The 26169-nt window shown below is 35.9% G+C and overlaps 1 protein-coding gene and 1 pseudogene across 3 annotated transcripts in view; one reads left to right on the top strand and one right to left on the bottom strand.

Annotated features, from left to right (window-relative positions):
• LOC123526844 (tRNA pseudouridine(38/39) synthase-like) overlaps positions 1–1817 on the bottom strand; it is a 41586-nt pseudogene extending 39769 nt beyond the window's left edge.
• The window catches only part of LOC123527475 (uncharacterized), a 577437-nt gene that overhangs the window by 126613 nt on the left and 424655 nt on the right, over positions 1–26169 (top strand). The gene's annotated exons all lie outside the window — the stretch shown is intronic.

Consider the following 26169-nt stretch of genomic DNA (forward strand, 5'->3'; position numbering starts at 1 on the left):
TCAAGATAGCGGGCGACTTTTTACATATCAAGTTTGCGGGAGTAAAGACATATTTGCTGTTTTTCTCGGTAAAACGGATCAATTTTTCTTGGATTTTTTTGCTTTGAATTGGGAATTTTTTGCTTTCAAGTGGCATAATTCATTAAACATTGGTGCTAGAGTTATGCACCTTGCATCATATGGTGTCGGTGATGATGTTGAACAACGATTTTAAGTTTGAATCAAATCCATTCAGTAATAACAGAAATAGAGAGAAAGTGCATCAAAACTTTAACCTAAAATTCTAAGTAAAAAGGGGGAATAATTCATGCACCTTGTGTCATATGATAAGGATAATGATGTTAACAACTGTTTAAGTTTGAATCAGATCCATTCAGTAATAACAGAGATAGAGTGGAAGTGCATTTATAAAACTTTAACCTGAAAATCTAAGCAAAACGGGGGAATAATTCATGAAAAATTGTGCCAGAGTTATGCACCTTGTGTCATATGATAAGGATAATGATGTTAACAACTGTTTTAAGTTTGAATCAGATCCATTCAGTAATAACAGAGATAGAGTGGAAGTGCATTTATAAAACTTTAACCTGAAAATCTAAGCAAAAAGGGGAATAATTCATGAAAAATTGTGCCAGAGTTATACACCTTGTGTCATATGATGTGGGTGATGATGCTAACAACTATTTTAAGTCTGAATCAAATCCATTCAATAATAACAGAGGTAGAGTGGAAGTGCACCAAAAAAACTGAAATTCTAAGCAAAACGGGGGAATAATTCATGAAAAAATGGTGCCAGAGTTATGCAACTTGTGTCATATGATGTGTGTGTTGATGTTGACAACTATTTTAAGTTTGAATCAAATCCATTCAATAATAACAGTGGTAGAGTGGAAGTGCACCAAAAAAACTGAAATTGAATTCTAAGCAAAACGGGGGAATAATTCATGAAAAAATGGTGCCAGAGTTATACACCTTGTGTCATATGATGTGTGTGTTGATGTTGACAACTATTTTAAGTTTGAATCAAATCCATTCAATAATAACAGTGGTAGAGTGGAAGTGCACCAAAAAAACTGAAATTGAATTCTAAGCAAAACGGGGGAATAATTCATGAAAAAATGGTGCCAGAGTTATACACCTTGTGTCATATGATGTGTGTGTTGATGTTGACAACTATTTTAAGTTTGAATCAAATCCATTCAGTAATAACAGAGATAGAGTGAGTGTGCATCAAAACTTTAACCTGGAAATCTAAGTGAAAAGGGCAGATAATTCATAAAATATTAGCGCCAGAGTTATGGCCCTTATGTCAGATGATGTGGATGATGATGAGGAATAAGTATTTCAAGTTTGAATCAAATCCATCAAGTAATTACAGAGATAAGTTGGAAAAAAAGAGAAAGTGTTAAAAAACTTTAACCAAGGTGGGGACGCAGAAAGACGCCGACACAGGGTCTAGTAGGATAGCTCTCCTTATACTTCGTATAGTCGAGCTAATAAGTCATTTAAAGGAATTTCTGATTTTACCTCATGTATCCCCAACCGTATACATTTTGGAGTGAACTATACCATGATGCTCCAGACAAAGTTGATGAAGATCCATTAAGCAGTTCATGAGAGGAAATCATTTAAAGGCATTTCAACATACCCGGGAGATGCTTATATATAAGCAGTGTGAGGGAGTATCAGCTGGTATTTTAACGTAACATTTAGACAGCTGGATCCCTTGTCTATAATGAGGCGTTACTTTACCCCAGACCACTCAAAAACCTTTATAAATGTGATGTACACTTGTCTTCTCCTGTGCTTTCATGCTGCCCGCGTCAAGGGAAATCACTCTTGCTGTGTACCGGGTTCAGGCTATTGACCTGTAGACCGTACCAGAGCGTACGCAGGCACTAGGACTACACAGACACTTGGGGATCAGCACCCCTTCCAGGCCGTCCCTGACCTCCGTCAGTCAATATAATTTCGTTTTTTTAAACAAACTGAGCACACGTTGACAATGAGGTTCTTGGAACCACATTAATCACCTTAAACTTGGGTGTTCATTCCGTCCAATCCAGAAAGAAGTATAGTAGGTTGGTTTTATTTTATAAAATGGTTCATAATCATGTTGATGTTGATCTGAAACAATATCTCGCTCCAATTACTAGACAATCTAGACATTACCATCACTTAGCTCTACAGATACCTTCTACCACAGCTGACTACTACAAATAGCCTACTCATTCTCTTGTAGTCAATGCTGAAACAATCTTCGGATTCAAATCAGCACTGGCTGCATCGATGTTCCAACCATAAATATTATATATACTTGTTTTTTTATCCTGTTTTTAATCCTACTGATATTTCTCTTTTCCTGCACAACAGCTTATGTATGTACATGTCTTACACTTAGGGCTGTAAGGTGTTAGGCTTTTGCACTTTGTTATCACCAACTGTCAGGGCGTTTACTAGGTGGACTGAGTAGCTTGGGAAACCTGATAGTCTTTCATATTTTTACCCTTCCCCCCCCAACCCCACACACACACACACACATGGCCAAAATGTATCAGTATTGAACGAGGCCATTATCATAAAAGAAGAAAGAAAAATAATAAACAGTCTACCAAATAGGAACATAACTACAATATGCAATGACATGTTTAAGAAAGGAATGTGGACCTCTGTTTTTCTAGAGATTAAGGGTCGGTATTACATTTCAAATTTTGTTGAAAATGAATTAACAAATAAGACTTTATCAGTATTCACCTTATACTCTAAATGGTTTACAGATGCCAATGTTCACCCGACTGATTACATTTTCTTTCAACGTAAATAACCGAGGAAAACCAAATAAATCACGAGGATTTGAACATTAAAGATTAAACAAGCAAAACAGATAAAACATGTCGCAAAAAAAACAAAACTATTTTTAAATAATGATTAACCCATAGGGTATTTATGTTTTCCACACGTTTTGGTAGCCATTACGAGATTCAAGGGACATTTTTACGAACAGTTTCTTTCACCTAATCTGTTCTTATTGTTCCTTCTCTTGAGAAGGAATACATAGGGCCGGTAAGTCACACTTGACTGAGCAAGTAACCCCGAAATCGGTTGTCATTATGAGCTGACCAATCAAACTCCGTGACCTTAGAAATATTCTCTGACGTTAAACATATTATTTCCTAATTGAGGCGACTCTGACTGAACGCGTTCCACGGATAACATAGGATGATTAATTGATTCTTTTATTTCCCCCATTCTTGAAGAGCATTACATGTGTACAAACAGACAGACATATATCAGAAAATTTACATGTTAACAACAAAATAAATATTGTCGTTTCCTTCGAATACGTGGTCCGCGATATGTGAAAACAAATCCCACTGCGACCCTCTAATTATATGTAACAAATTCACGCAACATGTGGAATTGGTTTGACCGGGTCAAATGTGTATAGCCTGTGTATTCTTACTGCTGTATTTAATAAGTTATGTTAGCATAAATACTAGTCGAACTAATCCGACGTATACAGTTTGTTTTATATTGTGACGGTCAAACTGCGGCGGCTGCAAAAGTCAAAAATTAAAAAGCAGCTACTCAGCGACAGTAAGCTTGTCTACATATCCTTTCGACTACCGCTATCGTACACCGACGCACTACCTGAGACGCCAAATGCAGACTATATTTTTGGGGTTCTCCATTACCGCTACTGTTTTGCAGACGGGCTACCGCAGACGACTAATACGTACCAGAAAAATGGGGGTGCTCATTTCCATAGCGTATAATGCAGTATTTGGGTAAAAATTGTATATTTTCGCAATTGAAAATAGAAGGAATTAACAAAAATATACTACATTTTTATGCTGCGGTTATTTTTATGTAAAACGGTTGCTACACTATGGTAGTTATGTCCATTGTGTGGTTATTGGTATAACTACACTGTGGCACAACTTATAGTTTCTTGTTTCCTGCAATAGTCTACTATGGTATTTATATGCAGATAAAACAAACAGTTAATGTTATTTATTAAAAGTCACATATTTAAACGGCCGCTGCATCACTGCGGCAGTACATGCTATTTTGTGTGAATATGTATTAATACGCTGCGGCACTCTCTTTGGTTCCGCATGCCCTGCATTAAACTACTGTGGTAATCGGGGGGATGAATAATGCCTACAGGATAAGTTTTGATTACTAGTATAATCCTTTCGCAGGGTAACTTTCTCAGCACTGTGGAAGTGCACTTAATTTCATTTAATATGTATAACTACACTATAGCGCTGCCTTAAAATTCAAGTTTCTCACAAAAGTCTACTATAGTTCTTAGTAACAGGACGAGTAAAACTACACTGCGGTACTACATTGAAATTCATTCTTCCTGAAAACGTCTATACTATGGTAATTATTTGCAGAGTTGTTTGATTGCTGTACCACTTCCTCCCTATGTCAGCCCCTACCCCTCCCCAATCCCGTCTAACAAGACATATGCATCCCCACTCCTATACCTAGATCCTCACTCCCTGTAATTACTATAAGTACTCATTTTTCCAGGCACCATAGTGCTTTGGAATTCCCTTCCAGTACAACTTGTGCAAGCCCCAACCCTGAACCAGTTTAGGCAGGGTGTAACCAAACTTGCACACAATGCTTAACAGGATAGACCTGTTTCTTTAAACTGCTTTTATCTGTAAGTCCTTCTGGTTTTTAACACTATCAACTGTATTCATGCTTGCAATACACATCGAGTATTACTTTTATACTTTTATTCTCCTGTCCATTCTACTTTTAAAATTCCTGTACAGGCGCGCAGCTGCACGTAATACTCGTAAAGAGGAGTGATGCAGTATAAAAAGATAAATAGATAAACATTTAGTTAATAGTATGTATTAAAGAGAGGCTTTAAAATATTCGTTTTAGCAGATGCAGTTTCTGCATATCTTTGGAAGTTTAAAGTTTATTTAGAGGGGGAAAAAAGAAGTAGAACTAACGAGGAAGGTTGTTGAACATCTGGTTGAACCGTATAGTGCTTCTAGACTCATCCCTTTGGCACAGGCGTTCCTTGCCAGCTCAACCCATCTTTGTGGGTCTTTTAATAAGGGCGAAAATTCTTGCCATATGATTTGAAACCACAGAAATTAGTCCGACAGAAGGATGTTTCGGCAGGAATAATGTAATACATGTAATACATTATAATTCCTAGTTTCGGTTAGTACAATGAACAAAGGACAGCATAAGACACGTCAAATCAAAGATGGAAACATGGTAGCTAGAGTATGGAAGGTTACCGTTCAGGAATTATGAAACCCAAACAAACGCGGGTAGTTGATACCATTGACCGAGAGTTTGCAGACTCACATGAAATTATCTCAATGTCGGGGCGAACAAATGCTTGTCAGTTTTGCAGTACGAAGAAACTAAAGACCGCCGGTGGTCTCCGAACACCAACGTCATCATTTGGTTGTAAGCAGTGTAAAGACAATTTACACAGGTATAACAATACTCTTCTTATTCAAAAGTTATATTGATCTAATGAGTAGTTCTAAAGATTTCATGGTATTATTGAGTCATTGCTATGTTACGTGAACGTACTTTCTTTTACTCCATGTATATAAATTGGGTCTGAGTCAACAAGTTGCTCAAATCCAAAAATGTACTCAAATTATCGCTCTGGGTCAAATTTCTCGAAATATTTAAGCATGTCAGAAGAGGAAAAGTCTGTTATTGCATTATACATACGACTGCTCTTAACAGGTTAATCTTCTTAGTACAGGATAAAATGTTTCGAGAAATCCACCCTTAAGTACAAAAGCCAGTTGCAGAGAAGTTGTGCAATAATTGTAGTTGAAAATCAAAATGTCTTGCTTACATAAAATATTTGTCATCTGTTTTCATGGTTAATCCCCGTGATCTTTTAAATAATACTTTCAGGGAATGCTTTCTTTCGTATCATGCGTCCAGAACTGGGATTGGCTAACTAAAGAAAAGTCCATACAGACCTCCAATCCGAAAATGTCCGTAAAACTTATGGCAACAAGAGCAAAACTGGAAACTCCAGAAAATCGATTTTAGTATATATAACCATTGCAAATCACTAAATGTTATAATTTGATACGTTTTATTATTGCTCATTATTACTACATTTTAATAAAAAAATCCCTTCCTTCAATTTAGCTACATAACGGTTGCAAAAAATCACCCAGGAAGGTACATATTAAAATAGAAACACCCCGTAAAATGCCAACAAAATTATTTTGGAAATCGACGAAAAAGAAATGACTATCCGACTAGCGGACACTAAGCACAAACTGGAGAAAGAAACAGACAGTGTCTAAGATTATAGACAACATTATATGGTGTACACATTTTTACTATGTGTCGTGTGTATACGTACGTCATGTTTTTAGTACGAATGAGAAAGTTTGATTGATTCATCTTTTGATAATTAATTTTCACATGCAATATACTTTTCTAATATGAGCTGTCTCAAGGGAAAAGGTGTTTAGAGTTAAAGTTTTGAAATTCAAGAAAAACATGTTTCATAAAGTTTTGCTTCTTGTGAATTTTGATACATTGTAATATGGTATAGAAATAATAATCATACAACCGGGCATATTAAATATAGACACATAACTAACTTATTAAACAGTTCTACCGATGACATGTTTATCACAGTGAATTTTGGACATTTTATCTTTCTATGCGTCATTAACAATGCTAATTACCCTAACCCCCCCCCCCCCCCCCCCCCCCCCCCCGACCCACCCCCTTGCCTTTAGACGGCTATTCAAAAAATACATGTATATATAGATTAACGGTTATTGTCGTAAGTTGTTGGCAAAATTGTTTCATTCTTACTCAGTTTAAACGGACTACAGTACAAATTCAACAAAAAACAATAATTATTTCATGACTTTCAGTGAACTTTTTGTGTAACATTACATACGCTCTATGTTACCTTTTGCGATGATTTGTAAGTAATGAATGATCCTCATCTGTTATAGCTTTTACAACTTGCTTTCGTTTAAATATATTTTTTTTATTTTCTGTCAAATGTTTTTGTTTGCTTTTAATGTTTTACTTTTAGTCTCCTACCCGTTTCTCCGGATCGGACTATAAGTAGACTGTCTATCATGAAATTTATTCCAAAATACGTTGTTCAGGTTGTGTAGCATTTGATATATGATTCTTCTTACTCATACCCGTTCATAGGAGATTGCCTGTACTGTAGTGTTTTCATTCAGTTAAGCTGTTAATTTTATTATTTTATCTTATATTTTCTGTTATAAAAATGTTTTTGTTGCATTTTACTTTTAGTCACCTACCAGTTATGTCAGCGGATCGGACCATGTAAACGCGTCAACTATACGTTATGAACGTTCATTTAAATTTATTCATATTCATAATCTGTCTTTGTGGTGTATACGATGCAAGTGCCAAAACAAAACTCAAAAATGTCGAATGACACTTCGTGGTAAAACTTATAATAGTAGCTAAAAGTGTATTTTTCTAAGTTTGTTATGCCTTACTGACTTTCAAACAGATTTTAAAATAACTGAATTTATTAATAGCATTATATCTAAATTAGAGAGTATCCCAGTTGCGAGCTGTATTCCGTTGATACTTTTCTTTAAAGTCCAAATTAAGGTATCAATTGTTTAATCATATAATGAAGAATTGTAAGATCTCATTTCACCGAAAGCACATTCATGTACGGTTTTGGAAACAGATAATTTTAGAGTCTGTTTTTGTTTGAATGTACGGCCATTTTCAACATTATTCCAGTTATATCAGGCAGCCAGTTCAACTAACCATCGTTCCTGGGAAAGACCAGTACTAGACGCCAAAGTCCGTAAGCAACTGCCTACTTTCTCACATAAAAAAATTCTAGTCGGTAGCACAGCTCGAACCTGCGACCCTCCGTCAGTGAGAGGATTCAGAGATTACAAGTGCACGAATGTATCTCCTACATTACGGACCCGGACTATAAATTAATATAACGAGTATACAAAGGCACATGTGAAATACTGAATACTGTACCATTTATAAAGCATTCCAGAGTATCCATGCATTATAATGCATAATGCATGGAGCTCAAAGTCAAAATTACCATTGTGTACTTTGGGATAATTTAAATGCATTCTTACCTAAGGTTTGAGTTTTAAATTTGAAAAGTACAATACTTCCATAGTGGATAAATTTACACACGTCTAGTATGCAATTGGAAGAAGCGATGTGTGCATATGTATTACCGTTGCGGCGTAAAAACGATGAAGCGTTCTGTAGAGAATTACCACAGTGTATATATGTATGTTCCATGTTACTGCCGTAGTGTATAAATGTACACTATTTCTGATTACCACAGTGAAATTTTGTATTTCATGGAAAAAAGTTCAGAACTACCGTAGTGCCACAGTGAAAGTAACTGGTGAAAAGTCTACAAAACGCATCAGTGGCAGACCCGTGGTTTTCAGACTTCTAGAATGCCGGAGCCGCATAATGCAGACGTAGTAAAATAGCTTTAAATACCGTAGCGTAGAAATGAGTAATTAATTAAGTTTTAAAAACTGAGTTCGGTAATTACCGCGACGAGCAACCATCAAAACTAATGGGTATTTTTGGAGAGTAATGATCCCTTAATTGTCTGAAAAGGATTTTCTTATCAACAAATTGCGATAACAATGATTTTAGAACATTATTGCGCACGAGACGTTTGGTTTTGTTTTTAAATTTTATGGAGACCTGTAATTTGTTGCGTAATATTATTTAGTATGTCATATGAATGATTTAACTTATTAGTTTAACTGATTCTATACCGTTTTGTTAATAACATAAATGAAAGTTAACACTTCAGATTAAATTCTGCAATAAATAAAAAGCATTCAAATTCCCCACAGATACAAAGAAAAATTAAAAAATTCCGGTAGTCCTACGCTGTACGATGTCGGTAATCTGGACCCTCGTTTTGATGGTACGTTTCAGGCGTCTGCGGTAGTCAGTCGGTGTATGATAGCGGTAATAGCGACCGCCGTTTTTATGGTACGTATTAGTCTGCAATGGTAGCCGAAAGGATATATACCTATTTGACATTTTTAGGCAGTATAAAACAACATAGTTTTTTTTCTTTAATTTAGTGTTTTTGTTTTTTTTTGTATTTTGGAACAGAAATAAACGCACTCTTGGTGCAAAATGTAACGCCCCCAGGTGCGCTTAAAAGTAAGTAAAGTTTCTTCTTGACGAAAGTCCTCATTATTTCCAGCCGAGCTCACTACAGGCGTCATTTACCTCCCTAGTATCCAGTCTACACCGATACTGCTGGAAACAGTACCAAATTAAAGTAAATCACCCAGTACTGAACACTAGTCGAGATATCAGCTGCAACCGGGAATCGATCTGGGTCCTGTAATCGAACGCGGAACGCTGGCGTAGTCCAAACTGCTAACCACTGCGCCATTGACTCCCTGATTAAACGGGGGATACGGAATGTCAATATGGTAGAATAGTCTTGTCCTTGTGTCCGATTCTAGGGTTCCGCACACTGATGACCAATATTTTAAACAGACATTGCAAACCAAATTTTACAAGATGATCATTATAAATGTATATAGATGTGCCCTAGAAGGAACTTTTGCTATGCTTTAACTTGTTAAACAGTCAGTTCCGTGCAGATTATCATTATATCTTGTTACTAGTAAATAATAAAATGAATCGATTCATAATTTTTTCCGTTCAATTTCAAATATATTTTATTTAAGGGTTAGATTTTCTCATTAATCTGTTATCAGCAGTTTGTTTTACAATAAACTAATTAATTGGCATGGAACAGTGTATTCATTTGGCGCCCTTCATTTGGAGTGCCTCGGTTATTTAGGGTTTGAAAAAAGAGGTGAACAATCAGGTGAACGCTGGTACCTGTAAACCATTTAGATCCAATTTTTAAGTGAACCCTGGTTAAGTCGTATTTGTTATTTCATTTTCAACAAAATTCAAGATGTAAATAACCATAAATGTCTAGAAAAAGGAGGTCCGTACCCCTAGAAAACCTCTAACAGGCTTGTCTAGAGGTACGGATATGATACATCATGGTATATTATTGACTTTTAAATAGTTATAGGTTCGGACACCGAAAATTAATTTACGAAAACATACGGAATATTCATAAGTGCCAGGTCAATACCTACGGACAATAATATTCTTTTAGACGCATCAATAACCTTGGTTTATCTAAATAACATTTCTGGATTTAAGACGTTTAAGTTTAACACGGTTTAACAAACTTTTCATTTATGTTTATACATGTGAGTCTAAGAATATTTAAATTTGTATACATTTATTTTCACGTGTGTATGCACTATATTAACACATAATGGAGATAAGCATGAACACGGATATTTAGATAACTGCACATTTATACAAGTTTAGTGAATCCATTATTCATCTGAAATGTGTGAAAAATTGAAAATGTGGTTTTATGCATTATAAATATATATATATATATATATATATATATATATATATATATATATATATATATATATATATTGTGACGGTTAACCGATGTGGGTTCGAGCCTCACTCGGGGCGTCGAATTCTTCATGTGAGGAAGCCATCCAGCTGGCTTACGGAAGGTCGGTGGTTCTACCCAGGTGCCCGCTCGTGATGAAATAATGCACGGAGGGGCACCTGGGGTCTTCCTCCACCATCAAAGCTGGAATGTCGCCATATGACCTAAATTGTGTCGGTGCGACATTAAACCCAACAAAATTAAAAAAATGTGACGGTTAACCAGTATGGAAGGCCGAAGCGCCGTGGTAGCTGCTAAGTTTAAAGACGCACCACAAAATAAGTGTTGTTTTTTTTCTGTTTTTTTTTTTTGGGGGGGGGGGGGGGGGGGGGGGAAGGGTATTTCCATGATGGTAATTATGCAAGATTTGCATAAACAATGAGATAGACAAGAATTTAGTGACATATATTAGGCCAAGACAATGTGTGTAAAGTCTTTACATCTTATTGAATAACTGTAGCAATATGTACAGAAATCAGTGTATTTAGTTTAAGTTCAATCACATTTTGTTTCTACAGTATAAGATATAGTTATTCATCTACATTTTTGAAACTCGTGACATGTAAACTGAAAAGAGATTGACTGAATAAGTTTGCAGATGAAGTTGTGAAAACACATTTATCCAGGAAGGGCCTAAATTGTCCATCTGAATAATTGTAGAATAGCTGTTTATTACCAGTATTATAATAATGACTTTCATAAAATGTTTTAGAATGAAAAAGTACTTCAACTTTAACTGTATACTGACGAATAATCGTCTAGCGATTATGACTGGCTGGCAGACTGGTAGGTCAGTATGTCGTGGTGGGTCTTTAAAGTCGCCCGTTCACCAAGCTACAGTAACTAGAAAAAACATGGCTATTCATTTAATGTACAATAGGGTACAGTTTCTATAAATGTAGCATATCAGCTTTTAGGCCTGCATATAAAAATAGTGTATCTTGGCGGCGTTGATGTATGTGGTATAGATGATTAATCGCAATTAAAACTTAGTATAGTCATTCAAAATGTTTGAACTAGTCCATGGTTTGCTTAGTTTTCTCCCAATTAAAAAACTAGAACTCTAACAGTTGTAACGATGAAATAGGAGGTGTAAAGATATTGTTTTAATTTACGGTCATAAAGCTATTCTGATAGGGTATTTTCAAATGATGATTTCAGATATTTAGACAAAGAAAAGTTCCACTATTTCATTTTATTGCTTTATTTGTTAGTGTATTAGTATAAACTTTAAAGATATACCAGCAAGCATGTTTTCGAAGCATTCTGCTATTAATAAAGTGTCGTCCGTTCAAACCAGAGCTTGTGGGTTCGAGTCCCACTGGGGTCAAGACCACAACCAGTACTGGCATTTCCAGGAAACTTTCTTTATACAACTTCTCCTGGAAAGCTTAATTATGTTGTAGGTGTCACTGTGTACGCTGTATCTGGATTAAAAACTAAAACAAAGCCAAAATTTGCGATTAAATATTTTTGCAGATATGGTGGATTAAACAGTAGATGCTGATAAGCAATGTATAATTTCAAGATACATACAAATCCACAAGAAAGAAATCATTCGAATTGCGCAAAAGTGTTAATACAAACAAAGAAGTATTAAATACACGATCTATTTATTTTTTAGCTCTTTGGTACAAACCGCAGCAGCTATCTTACCAACTTTTCTGTCAAATACTAACCAAGTCATTCAGTGATATTATCGTGTTTGTATTTCAGCAGGTACGATCAAAACAAACGGTCCTGGACACAGAGAGTGGACATACACACGAACACGGACACACACATGGAGTCCTTGATAACCCGGGCAAATACACAACACACGACAGATCTGTCTTCAGATCTGACTGGAAACAGGTAATTAAATGACCTGAACCCCAGTATGACCTTCGATTTTTGGCGGGTGGGGGTGGGGGCGGTGGAGTCCAAACCTTTATTGATGTGACAATCCCCCCCCCCCCCCCCCCCCCCCACACACACACACACTTGTAAAATTAAATTGCCCCGACTTGTAAAAAAGAGAAAAGTTAAAAGGCGGTAAACATTATGCGATATGTTTACATAGAGATGCACATTTTCGGAAAGTAGCATTTGTTTAAAAGGATAAACTGATTAATCTTACTCCAATTATATAGGGTTTATTAATTATAGAGTTTATTAATTATAGAGTTTATTAATTATAGAGTTTATTAATTATAGAGTTTATCAATATATGCATTGGACCATAGGTCCTTGAGCATGCTTGCAAATATAGATATATACAATGTATATGCCAATAAGGTGACAGATGTAAAGTATCAGTTGTTAGTACATATTCTAAATATCACTGTCATAATAATGCTAGAACTGTTATATACCGTAAAAAACTATAATACACATATTCTTTCATACATATTACATAAAATGTACAGGGTTAGGAAAAAAGAGGTTCAGTCATATTGATTTCTAATGTCAAAAGCTCTACGTACATCGCCGTTCTGCTGCGTGGCTGACGCAGTATCAATTATTCTACATCACGTGACAGATTTAAACTATCCAGCCACTACTATACTAAAACGGCTTTGGTACATCTCTTTCTTTTCAGAGGACATACACGGTTGGTATCGGTGGTCCTGAAGGGTCTGGAAAAAACAGTCCTGGTTCTGGCCCTTTGTAAACATCTTCGAGATATGCACAGTGTCTGTGTGGTTACCAATGATATATTCACAAGGTAAGTTTATTCTCCCTTTTGTAAATGGCTTCTTAGTGTATACTCCTCACAGACGAAACACCAAAGAACCATCCCGTCTGTATATCCAGTGTGGGTTTGATTAATTGTCGATATACATATGAATATTTTCAAGAAACTCAATCGCTTTAAAATATTAGAATCCATTATTACTTTACATAACATATCGTTTCCAGCATAACAATGATAAAGTTGATGATTTACGCAAGACTGAACTCCTGTCATCAAACCGCAAAGACAAAGATATGCTTCTTCCGGTGACATCCGTATGATGGTATTGTGCGAGCACCAAGGTAGACACGGTTCATTGGGTTTAGGATAGAACTAACCACACCCGTGAAAGTAATTTTAATGACTGTGCAGAATATAGGACATGTTTGTCTACATTCCAGAGAAGATTAGGAATTTCTAGTGAGAAACAAAGCTTTGCCAGAAGAGCGCATGCGCGCAGTGGAAACGGGCGGTTGTCCTCACGCAGCCATCCGCGAGGTAGGTCATTCGAGGAAAGAGAACTGAAAAGTCATATCAGGCTCCCTGTACACAAAACATTTGCAGAAATTAAATTTTCAGCTAATAACTATTTTCAAACTACTACTCAGTATTGATGTTCAGTCTCAGTTGGAATTTAAACCTTAAAAATTTAGTAAAATTGATTTTAAAATTTCAAACTCAAACTCAGCTGAGACCGAAAAATGATTTGTAAACACTGGCCAAGGACTGGTGTACAGTAATTAAACTAATTAAGATTATTTCCATTCTAAAACAAAATTAAATGGCAAAAGCTGGCTTGCATATGATTTGTACTGGATTTACAACTTTAAAGACATGTGTTATTTTATCTGGCATTGTTGGACCTTCCTCTGTAAATAATTGTGAAATATAATGGGGTTATCATAACAATACTTTCGTCTGCAATATTGTATACGGCTCGAGTTGGTTTTGCGATACCTATAATTTTAGATAAATAAAAAGTAATAACTCGTTTGAAACGGTCAACATTTTGACTCATGGAACAGCGAGACGCCTTTATTACGCAATTGCTAAAAGATTTTTTTCCGTATCCGATGGGAGTTAAATACAGGGTTTTGTATTCGTTGAATGAAATATATACTGTATTTGTGACAGAAAGCCAGTAGATATAACAGGTTGTATTCGTAACACAACACTTTTATTAGAAGTTAAACAACAACATTGCAAAAGACTTTTCTATTTTGTTAGAGGAAAAAAGGTAAACCTCTCCGCAAAGACTTTCATGACGTAATTAACACCTGATGAAGGGATAGGATACTTGCTGAATGGCTTGTGGTCAAAAGTTCTGACTATTGGCCGATAAGACATTCAATAATTGTTTTATTGCATGACATCAGATTTATTCAGATGTTGCTGAATATTGACTGACTGAATAACGAACGTGCAGCCTGATCATCATCTGTACTGGTCGCAATGGCAGAATCAGTTGCCACCAGCAGATTATAGGTTAGCTGTAACATAGTTGATTGATTAAAATATTTATTTTTGCCATTTTATTTAATGTTTAAAGATGTGACATTTCAAAAGAGTGTACTGTGAGTTTCATTTTATGGAAATGTATAAAGTATGCCAATACATGTATTAAGAAGTATCACGTTGTCGCGTACACAGTACATTGTATATGGTTTCTCTGGTCGTCATTTTGCATGTTATTTTTGATGTCGTCATTGCGTTGATGCAAAGAGAAATGAAATATGTTTTTTTGAGATACACTTAATATTTCTTTTTCATCTGATTCTGATAAGGTATTTCAATCTTGTTATAAAGTTATCAATAAATTTTACCTATTTTGTTTCTGTTTATTTCATCCATTTTAAGCAGCTGCCTTATATGATAAATTTCCGGAATGGTTTATTTTAAAGGTGGCGATAAAGTACCACGGAAAGGCGGACCCGGTATAACACAGAGTGATATGTTGGTGACAAACAAAACCGACCTTGCTGAGGCTGTAGGAGCGGACTTACAGGTGGGCAAGTATTAATTTGATTCAAGGTCTAAAGGCGAATTTCAAAACGAGAGCTTTTAGCATATTTTAGAAAACAGCTGAATAATCCGACTGCATTTTTTTGTAGCCATAAAGGCGAATGATTACCTTTTGTGCCTGGCAAAAGTAAAATGAGATTAAGAGGGGTATGATGTGTGCAGACATTAATCATTGTCCTAGAAATCCTGTATATTGAACTGTAGCGATTGTTGATCGACGTTTTTCATGTATTTATCAACTTTTTAATGATATGAGCGACCTACAACTTCATTGGACAGCCATGACCAGTATCCATATACTAGTATCAGGGCGTTAAGGTTATGTCGAATCTTTAAGTAAACAGTCTTATTTTGACACGTTGTATGTAACTTGAAACCATCTGTTCATCTTGTCTTAATGTTTTAAGATTTATTATTGTAAGTGTGTGAAGTTGGCGAGAAGTTTGACATTCGACATTGAACATTGGATATGAGAACAACATTGAACATTTGAAGCGTGAAGTTGGCAATAAGTTAAACTTTCGACATTGAACATTCGATCTCAGAACGACATTGGACATTGGAACTGAAAAAGACATTGGACATTCAATTTCAAAATGACATTGGACATTCGATACCAGAAGGACGTTGGACATTCAATTTAAGAACGACATTGGACATTCGATACAAGAACGACATTGGACATTCGATACTAGGACGACATTGGACATTCGATTTTGGAAAGACATTGAACATTCAATTTTAGAACGACATTAGACATTCAAATCAAGAACGACATTGGACATTTGAATCCAGAACGACATTGGACATTCGATACCAGAACGACACTGGACATTCGATTTCAGAACGACATTGGACATTCGATACCAGAACGACATTGGACATTCGATTTCAGAACGACATTGGACATTCGAATCAAGAACGACTTTGGACATTCGAGTTTAGAACGACATTGGACATTTGATACCAGAACGACATTGGACATTCGCTTTCAGAACGACATTGGACATTCCATTTCAGAACGACACTGGACATTCGATACCAGAACGACATTGGACATTCGATTTCAGAACGACATTGGACATTCATTTTTAGAACAACATTGGACATTCCATACCAGAACGACATTGAACATTCGATTTCAGAACGACATTGGACATTTGATACCAGAACGACATAGGACATTCGATTTCAGAACGACATTGGACATTCGATACCAGAACGACATTGGACATTCGATACCAGAACGACATTGGACATTCTGAAATCGAATGTCCAATGTCGTTCTGATATCGAATGTCCAATGTCGTTCTGGTATCGAATGTCCAATGTTGTTCTGAAATCGTATGTCCAATGTCGTTCTGGTATCGAATGTCCAATGTCGTTCTGATATCGAATGTCCAATGTCGTTCTGAAATCGAATGTCCAATGTCATTCTGGTATCGAATGTCCAATGTCGTTTTGAAATTGAATGTCCAATGTCGTTCTGGTATCGAATGTCCAATGTCGTTCTTGATTCGAATGTCCAATGTCGTTCTGGTATCGAATGTCCAATGTCGTTCTGGTATCGAATGTCCAATGTCGTTCTGAAATTGAATGTCCAATGTCGTTGTGGTATCAAATGTCCAATGTCATTCTGAAATCGAATGTCCAATGTCGTTCTGGTATCGAATGTCCAAAGTCGTTCTGGTATCAAATGTCCAATGTCGTTCTGGTATCAAATGTCCAATGTCGTTCTGAAATAGAATGTCCAATGTCGTTCTGGTATCGAATGTCCAATGTCGTTCTGAAATAGAATGTCCAATGTCGTTCTGGTATCGAATGTCCAATGTTGTTCTGAAATTGAATGTCGAATGTCGTTCTGAAAACGAATGTACAATGTCGTTCTGAAATCGAATGTCCAATGTCGTTCTGGTATCGAATGTCCAATGTTGTTCTGAAATCGAATGTCCAATGTCGTTCTGGTATCAAATGTCCAATGTTGTTCTGGATTCGAATGTCCAATGTCGTTCTATAATCGAATGTCCAATGTCGTTCTGTAAATGAATGTCCAATGTCGTTCCTTTATTGAACGTCCAATGTCGTTCTTAAATTGAATGTCCAGTGTCGTTCTGGTATCGAATGTCGAATGTCGTTCTGGTATCGAATGTCCAAAGTCGTTCTGGTATCAAATGTCCAATGTCGTTCTGGTATCAAATGTCCAATGTCGTTCTGAAATAGAATGTCCAATGTCGTTCTGGTATCGAATGTCGAATGTCGTTCTGAAATAGAATGTCCAATGTCGTTCTGGTATCGAATGTCCAATGTTGTTCTGAAATTGAATGTCGAATGTCGTTCTGAAAACGAATGTACAATGTCGTTCTGAAATCGAATGTCCAATGTCGTTCTGGTATCGAATGTCCAATGTTGTTCTGAAATTGAATGTCCAATGTCGTTCTGGTATCAAATGTCCAATGTTGTTCTGGATTCGAATGTCCAATGTCGTTCTATAATCGAATGTCCAATGTCGTTCTGTAAATGAATGTCCAATGTCGTTCCTTTATTGAACGTCCAATGTCGTTCTTAAATTGAATGTCCAATGTTGTTCTTAAATTGAATGTCCAATGTCCTTCTGGTATCGAATGTCTAATGTCTTTTTGAAATTGAATGTCTAATGTCCTTTTCAGTTCCAATCCCCAATGTCGTTCTGAGTCGAATGTTCAATGTCGAAAGTTTAACTTATTGCCAACTTCACGCTTCAAATATTCAATGTTGTTCTCTTATCCAATGTTCAATGTCGAATGTCGAACTTCTCGCCAACTTCACACACTTTATTATTGTTTAAAACGTAAGAAACTATTTTAAATGAACTTTTTGTCCTGTCCATTTGACCTGAATGTCAAATTCAGACTAGACTAGGACAGACGGTTAAATTGCATTTAAGCTGCACAGAGCCGTAACATCCTGACATACAAAAACTGGGACGCAAATCTCGGGGAAAAAACATTCTGTGACAGATTATTTATTGTTAAAGATCTATACTATCTATTCCCGGACCCCTTTGAAAATAAAAAGACAACATTGCTTTTGAATTACAGTTGTACACTATCAGTAAACATCTTTAAGGTTTTAACATCTTATAGGTCGTTAACCTACGAAGCTACTTGCTCACGAGTGGAGAGAATGTCTTTGGTATCTTTGTCATCAAAGTTTGAAACTCAAAGCATTATTTTATTTCATACTTATAAAGATTGTTATTTTTTACCATACTGTAACACAGGTCGTTATCTCTTTTAGTCTTACAGTTATAAATTTCTAGCGTTACAATTTTTATAGTGAGACAACATTGCAAAAAGAGTATTTACAAAATCAGCTTATGAATTACAAACGTTATTCAAACTATCTCTGAAATTTTTAATTATTGTATTGAAAAAGACGGACTATTGTAAAAGCTTATTTAAATTGATTAATATATTGTCTATACGTAGCGCAGCAATTTTTGAATATACATCTGTTTGTATGTCTACGAATAACGTCCATGCAGACATTTGCAGATAATTATATTCAGTGGGTAATACTTTAGACATTTTGCTTTAATTAATTTCTCAGGTAAACTCTAGGTGAATCGATGTTAATTTCACAAAATCTATAACTGAATATTATTGACGATTCAAGCATTCCCGTGAACCTGAATCTGTGACTCTGAATTTTTATTCAAGGTGATGGATAGAGATGCAAAATTTATGCGACAAGATGTTCCTATGATATTTGCACACGCAAAGCACATGGTCGGTGTACCGGAAATAGCAAGCCTCGTTCTAGAAGCGAGACAGGAAGCTACACAAAATGGCGCATGATTACAGAAACTGTTCAGACTACTTCAAATTATGAAAATCACGGACATAGAAAACGTGATTTTTCAGTATGCAGTTCTACCCTCGGATGTAGGATAAACGGCGATATGATTACAAAAGACAAAATTCATTGATTAAGTTTTGTACAATATGCACATGCTTGCCTGCATAACGATATCGTTGATAAAACTGCAAATATTTTCTTTTATATATCTTTTTAATATTTAAAAAAACAACAACAAAAAACAAAACAAAAAACCCAGATTATATTGAAGATCTCTATTCATACACAGGACGCATTCGGAATTAAAAACAACTTGTAGACGCTTTATATCAATGTATGTTTATAATAAATGTGCTGCTACATAATATGATACTCTCTTGGGTTATACAAACACTATTATCAGTTTGAAATATACACATTTGAAAACAAACTACTCATTTTTGTGTAGCTATGTTGTATCTATGGCCACTCTACCACGTGATACTCTAAACTTGTAGGTTTGTCGGATGTGGTAACCTCTATTATATGTAGACCACCTGTACAATTCTGCGAGCCAGTCTGTGACGGATAGAAAATACAACACTATACTACAGTAAATATCTTGCTACATCTTGGCAAGACATACAGCTGTTTCATCAGGCTTATTCCGAAGACCTGTCTAAAACCTCGAGTGTTTCTGAGCAAAATCTTGAAATGGCAAGGGCAAGACGACAAATCGTTTTATAACTTAAGACCCTAACGCAAGCTAAAAGTAAAAGTAGCAAAAGAAATATGTATTAAGAAAACGGGAGCAGTACACAAGGGTGTGTTGTCCGTATGTCCATGTTCAAAGTCCGCAGAGGTTGCGAATTCAATTTCTCAACCGGGATATTGTTTTTCAGTTAATTTGGCTCGTGTGATTCAGAACATCACAAACCAAGCCAAGACTACAGATAAACCTTTTTTTTCCCAAATAAATGGACTAGGGGGAATTCTTAAAGTTGCAAAAATAAGACCCCGACGAAAATGAATAAACTTAAGCAATTTGGCAGGAGCAGCTGTTTGATCATTAATGTTTGATTTAGCGCCAGTACCGGGGTCCTGTCGCAAGCGTTTGTGTTTATTACCTAGGTTACTACGTATGTATTTCACAAAATTAAGTGTCGGGCCCGCTTGCGGTGAGTTCGATATAGTCGCCACTTTCGGTGTATATGCTTGCGTCCGTCCGATTTCGTCCGGACTATAACTTTGACATGCATGGACCAATCGTGTTTATATTTGGCATGAATGTTTAACTCAATGAAAAGGCGTGTCATGCGAAAACTCAATGATCCTATCACAGAGGTCAGTGTCACTATTGGAGGTCAAAGGTCAAATTGAAGATTGTCCGGAGCATTTCTTCTTCATGTATGGTGGGATTTTGATGTAATTTGGCATAAATGTTCACCATTATGAGACGGAATGTCATGCGCAAGAACCAGTCCAAAGATCCAAGGTCAATGTCACACTTGACAGCTGGCGGGCTCGACATTCTGCCCATGGACATACTTGTTTCTATGTAGCTGTAGAAAGATTAAAAATACTCACATGTATAACCTGTAGATAACATGCGAGTAAGATACCGGCTGCCTGTTGGTATGTTGACTGGTGGTCAAACACAGCTACAGGTATGTACTGCGCTAACTGATTGCAGTTCTCCGTTACCTACGTATTGTACATGGCATTCACGTTAAAGGTATCTGCTTAATATATAATGCGTATGTGTAATCAGATTTTTATTAAAAACACATCTGACAGTACAGTTTCTTCATAGATTTTTCTCATTTCATTAGTTGTACAAATGAATAAAAAACTTGTAAGAAGTATAGATCATCGTTAGTTTTCAAATCAATGCAGGCTCTATTTTTTTTCAAATGCAAAACTGTCAAAGGTATGAACAATTTCTAATCTCCTTAGAAAATTTTCTCCTAACTTTCTGTGAGATGCTTACAGGATCTCTTATCTAAAGATTAAAGCAGATCTGACAAAAATAGAAACATAAAAATGGTAAAACAATACAATATGAAAGCTGAAAATAGTGATAGGTCACAGGGCTCCTATGTAAGGAAAACAGTTTTTGTTCTATATAAAGTTTTAATTGCCAAATAAATTGGTTTGTGACCGTCAAAATTTGACAAAAATACTACTTTTTACCACGTCTTCTTCTTATTATAATGATATAAATCTGGTCTGTTACAAAGCATTCATTTAAGAAATTATAAAATTATCAATTCTTTTATGTGGTTGAAAACCAGCGCAGGCTGGTCTGGATCCATGCTGGTCGCAAAGCCACTATGTTTGTTTTCTCATGGCGCGGCTCATTATCAACTTACTTTGATCCCTCTCAACCATAAAGCCGGATCTGGTGCGGAACAAAAGGCCATCACAGCAGCATCAGCGTCGTGGTTCACGTTGCCTGGACATTTCAAGGAGCTTTGTATACCAACGTTTTTCTTGTAAGTAATGTCAGTGAAAAGTGCAAGTTTGTTGCATTGGGATGGTCGTGCAGTCGTTGTTATAACTAAAGAATTGTAAATATCTAAATTCAGGCACGTTTTCACAAAAAACTTTTGTCACAACATACTGACAAATCTTTCGTTGACCATTTAAGTACTGGACCTCGTGTACCTACATTTTTAACGCTGCGGCTGTTTGAAGATTGATATATCTAAAAAAAGCCATAGATTTTCGCGAATGTCTACCAAACTTCAACTTCCTTACCGGTACACAGGACACTGCCACCACGTATAAAGTCAGCTGAATTTTATTTTCATCATTTTATGTTGTACAAAGTTTTCATCCCAGTAGTTGACGTTTCACCATGTTAGAATTACATGGTTGTACTATCGTCATGTGATTTGTTTGGAGGCAGTGATGTTTGTTTGACAATATTCCTGCGCGGAGATTGCCTAAGAACGTATGAACATACTATCTTCATAGTTTTGCCATGAAAATGGTAATGGTGTACACATGTATCAACCTGAATGCTCTTGTGTCACTTACAATATAATCCATAACATTCCGAAAGTAAAAGGTTTCAAATAGCTTTTAAGACGCATTTTCTTAGTCAGATGTTGATTTTATCTGTGACGTAAGTCGAACTTTGGACCAAACAATCGAACTTGGGACCATACAATCTGACAATACAATCGAACTTGGACCATACAATGTGACCATACAATCAAACTTTAAACCATATAATCTGACCATACAATCAAACTTTGGATCATACAATAATCGATCTTTGATCTGTACAATCGAACTTTGGACCATACAATTATTAAAGAAACGGTACATACGTTTGTCTTCCTTCTCGGTGACGAAATTTGGACATAGATTTACATTGGTGTTTGAATCGTTAATTACGTAACCAACCTGTCGAAATGATAAGAAAATAGAACATTGTTTAATGGATAGCAAAAACAATTCAAACATGCATGTTAACTATTCTCTCACGCACTGTTTACAGTACTGGTTAATGCTTAAATAAATCCATCTAACCGAATTAAGGGTTCGTACTCTATAGAACTCTGGGCCCATATTCACAAAACAATTAAGTTATCTTGTATATAATTGCCGTTATTGTGATAATTTTGTTAATTCTGTAAAAAGTCCCAATCAGTAGTTCTACATAAGTAAATTAGATAATATTACTAGTATACTTGTGCACTGTATTCGCTATGAAATAACCTAACATACTGCAGTAAACGTCTTTGATCATTTAAAAAGATGAATAATGGCACGCACTGCATTAGACTTCATTTTGAATTCTTTATTTTAACCCTAACTGTGGTCTTATTGTGCTAATTCTGTAAACAAAAAGAGAGAAAAACTTTCATTTATGTCAAAGAAATAAACCGTGTACATTTTGCAGTTATTTAGTTACACGTATGTAACCTTTTAAACCGTTGTGTCTAATTTGACGTTAAAACCTGGTGATAATGCAGAACTGGTAGAAAGGCAGCGGTGTGGTACTGTTGCTGGTAAACAGTTTGCAATTCCCATGGTACGTTTCCGATCGGGATGGAGTGAGTGTTGGGGCGCTCGTACATTGGCAAATCGTGCAGACACACTGTTGCTGAGAGTGGACTGTAGATGGGTATTTGTGTGCCGGTGTTGTGTTATCTAGTTGACCTGTTGTAGAACTTGTCCGTTTCAGTGCTACCAGAATTGTAAGATATTTACAGATTGTGTTGGCATCTTTTTACATTATCTTTAAGGACGAATAGATAAAATCTTAAAACCAGATTTTAGCTACTAGATTTATGCTTGCAATATTTTAGAAATAAAATGATTCGGTATTCAGTCATCAATTTATTAATAGAGATAAACCATATACTTATTACTTGCCCATCACAACAGACTCAACCAAATCATGTGTTTTTTATCTTGATTTGTTGCATTCCATGTTTCCAAAGGATCTGCTTGTTTATTATTAAACCATGATGCATTTACATATAAGCCTGCAGATTCGAATTTCGATCGGGGCGCTGTTACGGCACAAACTAATGGTCGCATTACAATTTTTCATTGACTACCAAAATTCAGCCAACGTTTGGTAATGACTACCAAAATGCACTTCAAGACGTATGTTGCAAGATTTCATTGAATTCAGCGTACTTCGTTAGTTGTACTACCTTCTTGAATTATTCATAAGAGGTTTGAGGATCCCCTCTTCAATTTTATACCCTTCAGACTATACTAACTATACTCAGACGTTGTATTTTTTATTGTATTGTGTTATAAAGCAGCATATGGAACTTTACATACAAATGAAAACAAAACCACTCACCTAATTAAATTAACCTTGCACTGAAAACTACAGAGATAAGCTATAATTTTGGACGAACTCGGAGAAACAATTTGCTATCAGACTAAATGACAACCTATAAAGGAATGACGATAGTAAACACAAGACCAGCGCGGCTTCCGGACAAGTCGGAACATGGTTATTTTCATTACATATGTATGTGAGTTGTACAATTGTTTTCAGTGTGGCTGTATGCATGACGTAGTGAATGTATACACGACATTGTGGATGAATGAATGACATAGTGGATGTATATATGTCATTGTGGATGAATAAGGCCTATGACCACAGTTATTTTTACTATATGTTGAATATAGGTTCTGGACACTGTTACAATATGTATGCATTCCAACCCCATAAAAATACTTGAATTCAACAGAACTATTCAAGAGAAAAAATTCCAGCCACAGTAAACATTGGGCTGACCGGCTCTTTTTTCCACCATTTTGATCCAAATCACATGCGTATGAAGAATACTCTCTAGATGGCCGCAAACAGGCAAAACAGGCCATATCAAAAAGTCATGTTATGCATATCCTGACATTCTCATTTTGTCAAGTTGTACATCGACCTACTATTTCATATTCGTGACAAAATCCAGAAATATGTAAACTGAAAGTAGGATTTTTTTTTACATTTTTCAAGTGCATGTATACTTTTAACTCAAACTGAAGCAATTTCAGCAAATGTAATGATTAATCTAAATATTTACCAAATTTCTATGCCTACCAGCCATTCACTGTAGATTGAAAAATAACAAAAATATTGACAATTTACTTTCTGACATTTTCCATTACATAAGGCCTAAGACCACAGTTACTTTTACTATATGTTCTATATAGGCTCTGGACACTGTTGCAATTTTGCATGCATTCCAACCCCTATAAAATATCTGAACACAACAGAAGTATTCAAGAGAAAAAAAATCCAACCACAGTAAACATTGGGCAGACCGGCTCATTTTTCCACCATTTAGAACCAAATCACATGCGTATGAAGAATACCCTCTAGATGGCCGCAAACAGGTAAAACTGGCCCTATCAAAAAGTCATGTTATGCATATTCTGACTTTCTCATTCTGTCAAATTGTACATGTACCTACTATTTCATATCTTCTCTATTAAACCATACCATTTATTGCAGGTCTTTCACTCAAAAATTTACAAATATTCACCATCAAACAGAGGAACTATTTTCCGTGTAATATATATTAAAATATCTAGACGTACTTTAATGGCATTGGTATCAAACTGGTTATTTACAATGTTTAGGGAATTAAGGATAACTTCGTACGAGTTACTACAGTGTAATATAAATATATGCTTGAATCGAGTTTCCTAGCTCTGTGTAGACGACCGGGTCTAAAATCTTACCTGAGGTAACGGCAGACAGATAAAACGGAAACTGTCATCCATTTATCAATCCAGCCAGCCAGCCAGCCAGCCAGCCATTCAGATTCAGCTCAAATTTGCGGAAAAAGTAAACAGTCATGAGACACTTTTCTTCTCATTATTTTCGTCTGGCCACATGCTTTAACAATATACATGTACATATGTATTAGGCCAGTCACTTGCAGATGATACAGTGCAGGTCGCACAAGGGGATCATTTTTGAGCCTTTTTTGCCTCAAGATTTAGTGTCCTGAAACCTTAGTTTTACTCGTTTTTATCAAACAAAAAAAAAAAAATCAACGGAAATGGCAAAACAGAAAATATAAAATAATCAAGAGCTAAATATATCTCACCAGTTCCATTTCCCACTGGAATCAGCGCAGTCTTGTGGGATTTTCAAATTTATTGTAACTATTAAATTGGCCGGACATATTATAGACTTTCTTTTACATATCTCTTATGTAACATATCACTATCGCTATCTTACGATGATTTCTGCACAATACATTCTGTACATTACATTCAGCTATACCGAAAAATATAAAGAATCATTATATTTGTAGCTCACATGCTGAAAGCCTTAGTAATTCGTGCTGCTGCTATGACCCGAGATATATGTCAGTGGTCAGTTCTTTTCAGCCTTCCCAAAGCGCATCGGTATACGAGTCAAGGCAGGAACGAAAATCGCATTACAAGTGTGTTTTAATATCGGACTACAGTGGCTTATGTGTTTGTCGCTCCCTAATATTGAAGGTATACATTTGTTCTGATCTACAATTTAAGGGGTTACATGTATGGCCGATTCGGTGCACTGGTTAGGACA

Source organism: Mercenaria mercenaria, chromosome 14 (genome assembly GCF_021730395.1).
Source record: "Mercenaria mercenaria strain notata chromosome 14, MADL_Memer_1, whole genome shotgun sequence".
Lineage (NCBI taxonomy): Eukaryota > Metazoa > Mollusca > Bivalvia > Venerida > Veneridae > Mercenaria > Mercenaria mercenaria.